This window comes from Eleutherodactylus coqui, unplaced genomic scaffold (genome assembly GCF_035609145.1).
Source record: "Eleutherodactylus coqui strain aEleCoq1 unplaced genomic scaffold, aEleCoq1.hap1 HAP1_SCAFFOLD_517, whole genome shotgun sequence".
In the NCBI taxonomy this organism is placed as follows: Eukaryota; Metazoa; Chordata; class Amphibia; order Anura; family Eleutherodactylidae; genus Eleutherodactylus; species Eleutherodactylus coqui.
The window spans coordinates 25,001-36,897 of NW_027102184.1; positions in this window are offsets into that span (position 1 = coordinate 25,001).

Below are 11,897 nucleotides of genomic sequence, written 5' to 3' on the forward strand. Positions count from 1 at the left end.
GCCCTTGAGGTCCTGCCCCGGACAGGGGCGCGGCGAGGGTCCCCTGGCCGCGTCGGCTCTCACGTCGACCCACTCTCTCGCGTGGGATGGCGGCGCGGAAGGCCTCGGCCCGGCATCTCGGAGGGGGGTCGCCCGGGCGGGCAAGCCGGCCAGCCTGCTGGCCCCGCGGCCATGCGCAGGCGGAGTGCGGGGGGGACTCTTGCTCTCGGTGGCTCTGCCCCAGGAGGGTGCGGGGTGGCGGCAGAGGGGAGGCCGCCGCGGGTGCTTCGAGTTTGAGAAATACTCACTTGGTCAGAGACCGCACACCGCTCGTTCCCTTATATGCAAAAAAGGTGTTCGTCCTGACGTTTTGCGAGGCCTTATTTTACCGTCGTCGGCGCTATCAGGGGAAACACGCCCGCTCCTTCCGCCTCCCTGGAACCGCGCCTCGGCCCCGAGGGCCCAGGTTCAACCTCATACCGGTTCTTACGACATGCATCGACACTCGGCGCAGCCCCAGCAGCTGCAGCTCCCTCCGGCCCGGCCAGCCGGGTACGCCCCCCCTGGCCGGCGCCCGGAGCGTTTTCACTCTGTCCTTTCCTCTCCAAGACTCATCTCTGCCAACTGCCGTGGGCTTCGGCAGGGGCTGCCGCGGGCTGTGCGCGGCCTCCTGGGGGTCCCGCCTGCCCGCGCAGGCAGCTAGGACGGGGTTATCAGCAAAGCCTGTGAGGCGCTCTCATGGGGAGGGGGGCTCCGCAGCCCCCCAAGGTGGCTTCGTACACCTCTTGAACGTGGCCGCCCGGCCGCTCGGTGAGAGCGGTGTCTACCCGGGCAGACAGCCTGTCGGCCCCGCGGCCTGGACAGGCGGGAGCGGGGACTCTTGCGCTCGGGGGCTCTGCTCCAAGGAGCGAGAGCGGACGCTCTGCTCGGCCCGGAGAGTGGGGTGGCGGGGCGCCGTCGCCTCGCTGGAACCAGGGGCGTCGTGACGTGCGCGCGCGCCTAGCCGCCGCCAGAACAGGCCGGAAAGGTTGAGCTGCATACGGATCTAAGCCGTTGCCCAAACTAACTCTGGCCCGTGTGACCGACACAGCCGCGCGCGCGCTTTCCCACGACACTCGACCGCCGGGCTCCCTCGGCCTGGGAGGCACTCTCGGGGCAGGGGGCCACCGCAGCCCCCTTTAGGTGGCTTCGTACACCTCTTGAACGTGGCGCCCGGCCGCTCGGAGAGCGGGGTCTACCCGGGCAGACAGCCTGTCGGCCCCGCGGCCTGGGCAGGCGGAGCGGGTGCTCTTGCGCTCGGGGGCTCTGCTCGGCCCGGAGAGTTGGGTGCGGGGCGCCGTCGCCTCGCTGGAACCAGGGGCGTTGTGACGTTCGCGCGCGCCTAGCCGCCGCCAGGACAGGCCGGAAAGGTTGAGCTGCATACGGATCTAAGCCGTTGCCCAAACTAACTCTGGCTCGTGTGACCGACACAGCCGCGCACGCGCTTTCCTACGACACTCGACCGCCTGGCTCCCCTCGGCCTGGGAGGCACTCTCGGGGCGGGGGGCACCGCAGCCCCCCGAGGTGGCTTCGTACACCTCTTGAACGTTGGGGCCCGGCCGCTCGGAGAGCGGGGTCTACCCGGGCAGACAGCCTGTCGGCCCCGCGGCCTGGACAGGCGGAGCGGGGACTCTTGCGCTCGGGGGCTCTGCTCGGCCCAGAGAGCGGGGTGCGGGGCGCCGTCGCCTCGCTGGAACCAGGGGCGTCGTGACGTTCGCGCGCGCCTAGCCGCCGCCAGAACAGGCCGGAAAGGTTGAGCTGCATACGGATCTAAGCCGTTGCCCAAGCTAACTCTGGCCCGTGTGACCGACACAGCCGCGCACGCGCTTTCCTACGACACTCGACCGCCTGGCTCCCCTCGGCCTGGGAGGCACTCTCGGGGCGGGGGGCACCGCAGCCCCCCGAGGTGGCTTCGTACACCTCTTGAACGTTGGGGCCCGGCCGCTCGGAGAGCGGGGTCTACCCGGGCAGACAGCCTGTCGGCCCCGCGGCCTGGACAGGCGGAGTGGGGACAAGCCAAGGCTACCGGCGGGCCTCGGACGGCCAGGGGTGGAAGGGCTCCACCTCAAGGTGGCTTCGTACACCTCTTGAACGTTGGGGCCCGGCCGCTCGGAGAGCGGGGTCTACCCGGGCAGACAGCCTGCTGGCCCCGCGGCCTGGACAGGCGGAGCGGGGAACCTTGCGCTCGGGGGCTCTGCTCGGCCCAGAGAGTGGGGTGCGGGGCGCCGTCGCCTCGCTGGAACCAGGGGCGTCGTGCCATTCGCGCGCGCGCGCCTAGCCGCCGCCAGAACAGGCCGGAAAGGATGAGCTTCATACGGATCTAAGCCGTTGCCCAAACTACCTCTGGCCCCTGTGACCGACACAGCCGTGGCACGCGCTTTCCTACGACACTCGACCGCCGGGCTCCCTCGGCCTGGGAGGCACTCTCGGGGCGGGGGGCACCGCAGCCCCCCCCAAAGGTGGCTTCGTACACCTCTTGAACGTTGGGGCCCGACCGCTCGGAGAGCGGGGTCTACCCGGGCAGACAGCCTGTCGGCCCCGCGGCCTGGACAGGCGGAGCGGGGAAAAGCCTAGGCTACCGGCGGGCGGGATCGACCGGGAAGCCGCCGTGGGGGAACACAAGTTGGACGCCTCGCACCGTCGCGGACCACCGTCCTCCGTCTCTCGGGAAGGGGGGCCGCCCGAGGCGCACGGGCCTCGGACGGCCAGGGGTGGAAGGGCTCCACCCCGAGGTGGCTTCGTACACCTCTTGAACGTTGGGGCCCGGCCGCTCAGTGAGAACGGGGTCTACCCGGGCAGACAGCCTGTCGGCCCCGCGGCCTGGACAGGCAGAGTGGGGAAAAGCCTAGGCTACCGGGCGGGATCGACCGGGTAGCCGCCGTGGGGGAACACAAGTTGGACGCCTCGCGCCGTCGCGGACCACCGTCCTCCGTCTCTCTCTCCCTCTCTCGGGAAGGGGGGCCGCCCGAGGCGCACGGGCCTCGGACGGCCAGGGGTGGAAGGGCTCCACCCCGAGGTGGCTTCGTACACACCTCTTGAACGTTGGGGCCCGGCCGCTCGGAGAGCGGGGTCTACCCGGGCAGACAGCCTGTCGGCCCCGCGGCCTGGACAGGCAGAGTGGGGAAAAGCCTAGGCCACCGGGCGGGATCGACCGGGTAGCCGCCGTGGGGAACACAACTTGGACGTCTCGCGCCGTCGCGGACCACCGTCCTCCGTCTCTCTCTCCCTCTCTCGGAAGGGAGGCCGCCCGAGGCGCACGGGCCTCGAACGGCCAGGGGTGGAAGGGATCCACCCCCCGCGGGAAGGGGACGCGCGGCGGCACCCGGACGCGGGAGCGTTGACCCGGGGGTCTTTACTCCGCCGAGGCGTAGCCCGGAGAAGGAGCGAGACCGGCCGGCGGGGGTGGAACACCCCCTCATGCCTCGCTCCTTCTGGGGATAAAGCGCGTCGTCCGCAGGCCGCCGTCCCCTATCCCCGCCCTGGACCGCCCGCATCGGCCGGAGCCCGAGGGGACAGGCGGGGGTCCTTCGCTTTCGGGAAAACCGTCACCAAACGTGGGGCCCGTGCCCCGCTCTCGGCCGCCCTGAGGCGGGAGAGCCCGGATCGTTCTCTCTCTCGGCGTCGGCCCCACCGACGCCGTCGCACGGTGGCCTGGGAAAGGGCTGCACCCCCTGCGCCACGCTTCTCCCCCGGAGTACTCCCCCCGCAGGGGGCTCCGCGGGGTGTCCCGACGCGCAGAGTCGCTCGCCTTCTTCCGCGGGGGACGGGAGGGACGCCCACGCGCGTCCCTTCCCCATCCTCGAGAGCCGTACGCGCCGAGGGTGAACCCGCTCGCCGGGGCGCCGGGGAGCAGGGCCCTTGTGGTCCTTCCCCGGACATGGGCGCGGCGAGGGTCCCCCGGCCGCGACGGCTCTCCCGTTGACCCACTCTCTCGCCTTGGGTGGTGGTGATGGAGGCGGCTGCCTACGCCTCAGCCCGGCATCTCGGAGGGGGGTCGCCCGGGCAGCCAGCCAGCCAGCCTGTTGGCCCCGCGGCCTGCACAGGCGGAGTGGGGACACTTGCGCTCTATGACTCTGCTCCCAGGGAGGTGGCAGAGGGGCGGCCGCGGTGCTTTGACTTTGAGCGGTCCCCACTCCAGCACTCTGAGAAATAGTCACTTTGTCAAAGACCGCACACCGCTCGTTCCCTTATATGCAAAAAAGGTGTTCGTCCTGACGTTTTGCGAGCCCTTATTTTACCGTCGTCGGCGCTATCAGGGGAAACAGGCCCGCTCCTTCCGCCTTCATGGAACCGTAGCTCGGCCCCGAGGGCCCAGGATTACCCTCATACCGGTTCTCACGACATGCGTCGACACTCGGCTCGGCCCCGGCAGCCGCAGCTCCCGCCGGCCCGGCCAGCCGGGTCCGCACCCCTGGCCGGCGCCTGGAGCGTCTGGACTTTGTCGTTTTCTCTCCGAGACTCGTCTCTGCCAACTGCCGTGGACTTCGGCGGGGGCTGCCGCGGGCTGTGCCCGGCCTCTTGGGGGTCCCGCCTGCCCGCGCAGGCAGCTAGGACAGGGTTATCAGCGCTCTCAGGGGGGCCTCCGCAGACCCCCCCACAGGTGGCTCCGTACACCTCTTGAACGTGGCGCCCGGCCGCTCGGAGAGCGGGGTCTTCCCAGGCAAGCCGCCTGTGGGCCCCGCGGCCTGGACAGGCGGAGCGGAGACAAGCCCAGGCTACCGGCAGGATCGACCGGCTGGCAGTCGTGGTGGAACAACGGGGACGCCTCGCGCCGCCGCGGGCCACCGTCCTCCGTCTCTCTCCCACTCTCGGAGGCAGGCCGCCCGAGGCCAACGGGCCTCGGACGGCGTGGGGTGGAAGGGCTCCACCCCAGGGGAAGAAAACACGCCCGCGCGCGTTTGCACAGTCTGCCCCGGCCCGGCATCTCGGAGGGGGGTCGCCCGGGCAGCCAGCCAGCCAGCCAGCCTGTTGGCCCCGCGGCCTGCACAGGCGGAGTGGGGACACTTGCGCTCTACGACTCTGCTCCCAGGGAGGTGGCAGAGGGGCGGCCGCAGTGCTTTGACTTTGAGCGGTCCGCACTCCCTTCTCAGCACTCTGAGAAATAGTCACTTGGTCAAAGACCGCACTCCGCTCGTTCCCTTATATGCAAAAAAGGTGTTCGTCCTGACGTTTTGCGAGGCCTTAATTTACCGCCGTCGGCGCTATCAGGGGGAACAGGCCCGCTCCTTCCGCCCTCCTGGAACCGTGCCTCGGCCCGGAGCGACCAGGATTACCCTCATACCGCTTCTCACGACATGCATCGATACTCGGCTCAGCCCCGGCAGCCGCAGCTCCCGCCGGCCCGGCCAGCCGGGTCCGCACCCCTAACCAGCGCCTGGAGCGTTTGGACTTTGTCGTTTTTTCTCAAAGACTCATCTCTGCCAACGACTTCAGCAGGGGCTGCCACCTGCTGTTCCCCCGCCAATGGGTGTCCTGACCTGCAACACCGGAGGCTCAGGCGTGGTCTTGAGCAACTGCTGGTAGGTGCACCTCGGGGGCCCTCTGCAGCCAGCACACCGCTGCCAACAGCCCGCTCCCCGTCACCATCCAGCCCCTCTGCATACATCTGCCGGGGGTGCTTTTTTGACTTCCCCCATGTTGGCCTATGGGGAAAAGCCAGGGGGAAAACCTCCAGAGTCAGGCCGACCTCCTGGAACCCCAGCTCGGCCTGGAGCTACTGGTTTGCCCCCTTCCCGGTTCTCAGGACATGCATTGACACTCGGCTCAGCACCAGCCGCCGCAGCCCCCGCCTGCCCGGCCAGCCCGGTCCGCACCCCTGGCCGGCACGCCTGGAGCGTTTGGACTTTGTCATTTTCATGACTTGTCTCCTCAGACATTGTCCGACTGCAAGGGGGGTGTGCCGCGGTCCGTGCCCAGCCTCCAGGGGTTGCCCCCGGCCCCTGGAGCAGCCAGCACCCCCTCGCCCTCAACACTCTCTCTCCCCGTGGGGACTTTGAAACTTTTTCTGACCGCGAAAGCTTCGGCAAACGGCAAGGGGGGCAGCCGGCGTTCTGTGCCCGGCCTCCTGGGGTCCTGCCGGGGCACATCGGAGGCTCAGCCAGGGTGTTGAGCCACCACTGGCAGGTGCACTCAGGGGGCCCTCCGCAGACGCCCATGCACACCTCCGCAGCCAGCACACTGCTGCCAACAGCCCGCTCCCCGTCACCCGCCAGCCCCTCCGCATACATCTGCTGGGGGTGCTTTTTTGACTTCCCCCATTTTGGCCAATGGGAAAATGTCAAGGGGAAAACCTCCGGAGTCAGGCCCACCTCCTGGAACTCCATCCCGGCCTGGAGCTACTAGTTTGTCCCCTTTCCGGTTCTCAGGACATGCATTGACACTCGGCTCTTCCCCAGCCGCCGCAGCTCCCGCCGGCCCGTCCAGCCGGGTCCGCACCCCTGGCCGGCGCCTGGAGCGTTTGGACTTTGTCGTTTTTCCTCAAAGACTCATCTCTGCCAACTGCCCTGGGCTTCAGCAGTGGCTGCCGCGGGCTGTGCACGGCCTCCTGGGGGGTCCCGCCTGCCCTCGCAGGCAGCTAGGACAGGGTTCTCAGCAGGGGCTTGGATGCGGTGTCAGGGGGGCCTCCGCAGCCCCCCAAGGTGGCTTCCTACACCTCTCGAACGTTGGGGCCCGGCCGCTCGGAGAGCGGGGTCTGCCCGGGCAGCCAGCCAGCCTGTTGGCCCCGCGGCCTGCACAGGCGGAGTGGGGACCCTCGCGCTCGATGACTCTGCTCCCAGGGAGGTGGCAGAGGGGCGGCCGCGGTGCTTTGACTTTGAGCGGTCCCCACTCCTCAGCACATTGAGAAATAGTCACTTTGTCAAGGACCGCACACCGCTCGTTCCCTTATATGCAAAAAAGGTGTTCGTCCTGACGTTTTGCGAGGCCTTATTTTACCGCCGTCGGCGCTATCAGGGGAAACGGGCCCGCTCCTTCCGCCCTCCTGGAACCGTGCCTCGGCCCGGAGCGACCAGGATCACCCTCATACCGGTTCTCGTGACATACATCGACACTCGGCTCAGCCCCGGCAGCCGCAGCTCCCACCGGCCCAGCCAGCCGGGTCCGCCACCCTGGCCGGCACGCCTGGAGCGTTTGGACTTTGTCGTTTTTTCAAAGACTCATCTCTGCCAACGACTTCAGCAGGGGCTGCCACCTGCTGTTCCCCGCCAATGGGTGTCCTGACCTGCAACACCGGAGGCTCAGGCAGGGTCAAGAGCAACTGCTGGTAGGTGCACTCAGGGGGCCCTCTGCAGCCGCCCAGGGCCACCTCTGCAGCCAGCACACTGCTGCCAACAGCCCGCTCCCCGTCACCCCCCCCCAGGCCCCTCTGCATACATCTGCCGGGGGTGCTTTTTTGACTTCCCCCATTTTGGCCAATGGGAAAATGCCAAGGGGAAAACCTCCAGAGTCAGGCCGACCTCATGGAACTCAAGCCCGGCCTGGAGCCACCGGTCTGTCCCCTTCCCGGTTCTCAGGGATTTTTGGACTTGTGATTTCCGTGATTCGTCTCTTCAAACTTTGTTGGACTACAATGGGGGGCGACCGGCGGTCCGTGCCCGGCCTCCTGGGGTCCTGCCCGGGGACAGCGGAGGCTCAGCCAGGGTTTTGAGCCACCGCTGGCAGGTGCACTCACGGGGCCCTCCGCAGCCGCCCATGCACACCTCTTCAGCCAGCACACTGCTGCCAAACACCCGCTCCCCATCACCCCCCAGCCCCTCTGCATACATCTGCTGGGGGTGCTTTTTTGACTTCCCCCATTTTGGCCTATGGGGAAAAGCCAGGGGGAAAACCTCCAGAGTCAGGCCGACCTTCTGGAACTCGAGCTCGGCTTGGAGCCGCCGGTTTGCCCCCTTCCCGGTTCTCAGGACCTGCATTGACACTCGGCTCAGCCCCGGCAGCCGCAGCCCCCGCCGGCCCAGCCAGCAGGGTCCGCCCCCCTGGCCGGCGCCTGGAGCGTTTGGACTTTGTCATTTTCATGACTTGTCTCCTCAAACTTTGTTCGACTGCAAGGGGGGGTGTGCCGCGGTCCGTGCCCAGCCTCCAGGGGTTGCCCCCGGCCCCTGGAGCAGCCAGCACCCCCTCGCCCTCAACACTCCCCGTTGGGACTTTGAAACTTTTCTGACGGTGCAAGCTTCATCAAACGGCAAGGGGGCAGGCTGCGGTCTGTGCCCGGCCTCCTGGGGTCCTCCCTGGGGACATCGGAGGCTCAGCCAGGGTTTTGAGCCACTGCTGGCAGGTGCACTCAGAGGGCCCTCCGCAGCCGCCCATGCACACCTCTGCAGCCAGCACACCGCTGCCAACAGCCCGCTCCCCATCACCAGCCAGCCCCTCTGCATACATCTGCTGGGGGTGCTTTTTTGACTTCCCCCATTGTGGCCAATGGGAAAATGCCAAGGGGAAAACCTCCAGAGTCCTGCCGACCTCCTGGAACTCCAACCCGGCCTGGAGCCACCGGTTTGTCCCCTTCCCGGTTCTCAGGACCTGCATCGACACTCGGCTTAGCCCCGGCAGCTGCAGCCACCGCCGGCCCGGCCAGCCGTGTCCGCCCCCCTGGCCGGCACGCCTGGAGCGTTTGGACTTTGTCATTTTCATGACTTGTCTCCTCAAACTTTGTTCAACTGCAAGGGGGGCTGCCCCGGCTGTTCCCCGCCTCCTGGGTGTCCTTCCCTGCAACACCGGAGGCTCAGGCAGGGTCTTGACCCACGACTGTTGGGTGCTCCTAGGGGGCCCCTCCACACCCCCAGTCCCACCTCCAGGGGCTCCCCCCGGCCCCTGGAGCAGCCAGCACCCCCTCGCCGTCAACCCTCTCTCCCCGTTGGGACTTTGAAACTTTTTCCGACCGTGCAAGCTTCGTCAAACGGCAAAGGGGGCAAGCGGCGGTCTGTGCCCGGCCTCCTGGGGTCCTGCCCGGGGACATCGGAGGCTCAGCCAGGGTGTTGAGCCACTACTGGTAGGTGCACTCAGGGGGCCCTCCGCAGCCGCCCCGGGCCACCCCTGCAGCCAGCACACACCGCTGCCAACAGCCCGCTCTCCGTCACCAGCCAGCCCCGTCCGCGCACATCTGCCGGGGGTGCTTTTTTTGAGACACACTGTCACTTTGTCAAAGACCGCACACCGCTCGTTCCCTTATACCCCGACAAGGTGTTCGTGCTGACGTTTTGCGAGGCCTTATTTTACCGCCGTCGGCGCTATCAGGGGAAACAGGCCCGCTCCTTCCGCCTTCGTGGAACCGGGGCTCGGCCCGGAGCGACCAGGATTACCCTCATACCGGTTCTCATGACATGCATTGACACTCGGCTCAGCCCCGGCAGCCGCAGCTCCCACCGGCCAGGCCAGCCGTGTCTGCCCCCCTGGCCGGCACGCCTGGAGCGTTTGGACTTTGTCATTTTTTCCCCCAAGACTCGCCTCTGCCAACTGCCAAGGACTTCAGCAGGGGCTGCCACGGCTGTTCCCCGCCTCCTGGGGTTCATGCCCGGGCACACCGGAGGCTCAGGCATTGTCTTGAGCGACTACTGTTGGGTGCTCTCACGGGGCCCCTCCACACCCCCAGGCCGACCTCCAGGGGCTCCAGCCCGGCCCCAGGGGCAGCCAGCACCCCTTCGCCGTCAACACTCTCCCCCCGTTGGGACTTTGAAACTTTTCCGACCGTGCAAGCGTCATCGGACGGCAAGGGGGTAAGCTGCGGGCTCTGCCCGGCCTCCTGGTGTCCTGCCCGGCCCCGTGGGGCGGACAGGCAGGGTTTCTCACCCACTACCCGTAGGCACTCTCAGGGGGCCCTCCGCGCCCTCAGGCCGCCCTCCCCGGGCTTCCCCCGGGTCCGCGGAGCAGCCCGACACCCCTCGCCGCACCGTCTCTCGCCCCCGTTGGGACTTTGAAACTTTTCCCCCCCGTGCAAACCTCACCGGGGGGCAGAGGGAGAGACCCGCGGGCCGTGCCCGGCCTCCCGGGACTCCCTCCGGGCAGCGCGGGCGGCTCGGACGGGGTTTTGAGCGAGTGCTGGGGGGGGTGTCTTCGGGGGCCCCCCGCGGGCCCCCCGGGGCACCTGCGCGGGGTGGCCCCTGCTGCCAGACACCCACTCCCTATCGACCATCCAGCCCCCCTACATACATCTGGCGGGGGTGCTTTTTTGAGTTCCCCCATTTTGGCAACTTGGCACATCCTATGGGGAAACCGGCAAAATCATGCCGACCTCCTGGAACTCCGGCTCGGCCTGGAGCCGCCGGTTTGTCCCCTTCCCGGTTCTCAGGCATTTTCGGACTTTGTCATTTTTTCAGCACTCTGTCAATGCGGCCAGCGGGAGCTGCCGCGGTCTGTGCCCAGGCACCAGGCTCTCCAAACGGACACCGGCGGAGGGTCAGGGGGTGTCTCGGCCAGATACTGAAAAACACTCAGGGGGTGCCCAGGCACCAGGCACTCCAAACGGACACCGTCGGAGGGTCAGGGGGTGTCTCAGCCAGATACTGAAAAACACTCAGGGGCGCACGGGGGCTGCACAGGGCCACCCCGGGCGGCCATATTGGCGGCTGGGACCCCCTATTCAGCAAACGCCAGGGGGCGCTCAGGGACACCCGGGGGCTGCTCCACTCGCCCCAGGCCGGCCTCCCTGAGGCGGGCACGTTAGCGGCTGAGACCCCCTCTCGAGCAGAGACCGGGGGGCGCTCGGGGACACACGGGGGCTGCTCCACTCGCCCCAGGCCGGACTCCCTGAGGCGGGCACATCAGCGGCTGAGAACCCCTCTCCACCAATGACCGGGGGACGCTCAGGGACACACGGGGGCTGCTCCACTCGCCCCAGGCCGGCCTCCCTGGGTACCCAGGCGGGCACATTAGCGGCTGAGACCCCCTCTCGACCAAAGACCGGGGGCGCTCAGGGACACGCGGGGGCTGCTCCACTCGCCCCAGGCCGGCCTCCCTGAGGCGGGCACATTAGCGGCTGAGACCCCCTCTCGACCAGAGACCGGGGGGCACTCGGGGACACACGGGGGCTGCTCCACTCGCCCCAGGCCGGACTCCCTGAGGCGGGCACATTAGCGGCCGAGACCCCCTCTCGACCAGAGACCGGGGGGCGCTCGGGGACACACGGGGGCTGCTCCACTCGCCCCAGGCCGGACTCCCTGAGGCGGGCACATTAGCGGCCGAGACCCCCTCTCCACCAGAGACCGGGGGGCGCTCGGGGACACACGGGGGCTGCTCCACTCACCCCAGGCCGGACTCCCTGAGGCCGGCACATTAGCGGCTGAGACCCCCTCTCCACCAAAGACCGGGGGGCGCTCGGGGACACACGGGGGCTGCTCCACTCGCCCCAGGCCGGACTCCCTGAGGCGGGCACATTAGCGGCTGAGACCCCCTCTCCACCAAAGACCGGGGGCACTCAGGGACACACGGGGGCCGCTCCACTCGCCCCAGGCCGGACTCCCTGAGGCGGGCACATTAGCGGCTGAGACCCCCTCTTCAGCAAACGCCAGGGGACACTCGGGGACACACGGGGGCTGCTCCACTCGCCCCAGGACGGACTCCCTGAGGCGGGCACATTAGCGGCTGGGACCCCCTCTCCACCAAAGACCGGGGGGCGCTCGGGGACACACGGGGGCTGCTCCACTCGCCCCAGGCCGGACTCCCTGAGGCGCGCACATTAGCGGCTGGGACCCCCTCTCCACCAAAGACCGGGGGGCGCTCGGGGACACACAGGGGCTGCTCCACTCGCCCCAGGCCGGCCTCTGTAGGTACCCAGGCGGGCACATTAGCGGCTGAGACCCCCTCTCCACCAAAGACCGGGGGGCGCTCGGGGACACACAGGGGCTGCTCCACTCGCCCCAGGCCGGCCTCTCTAGGTACCCAGGCGG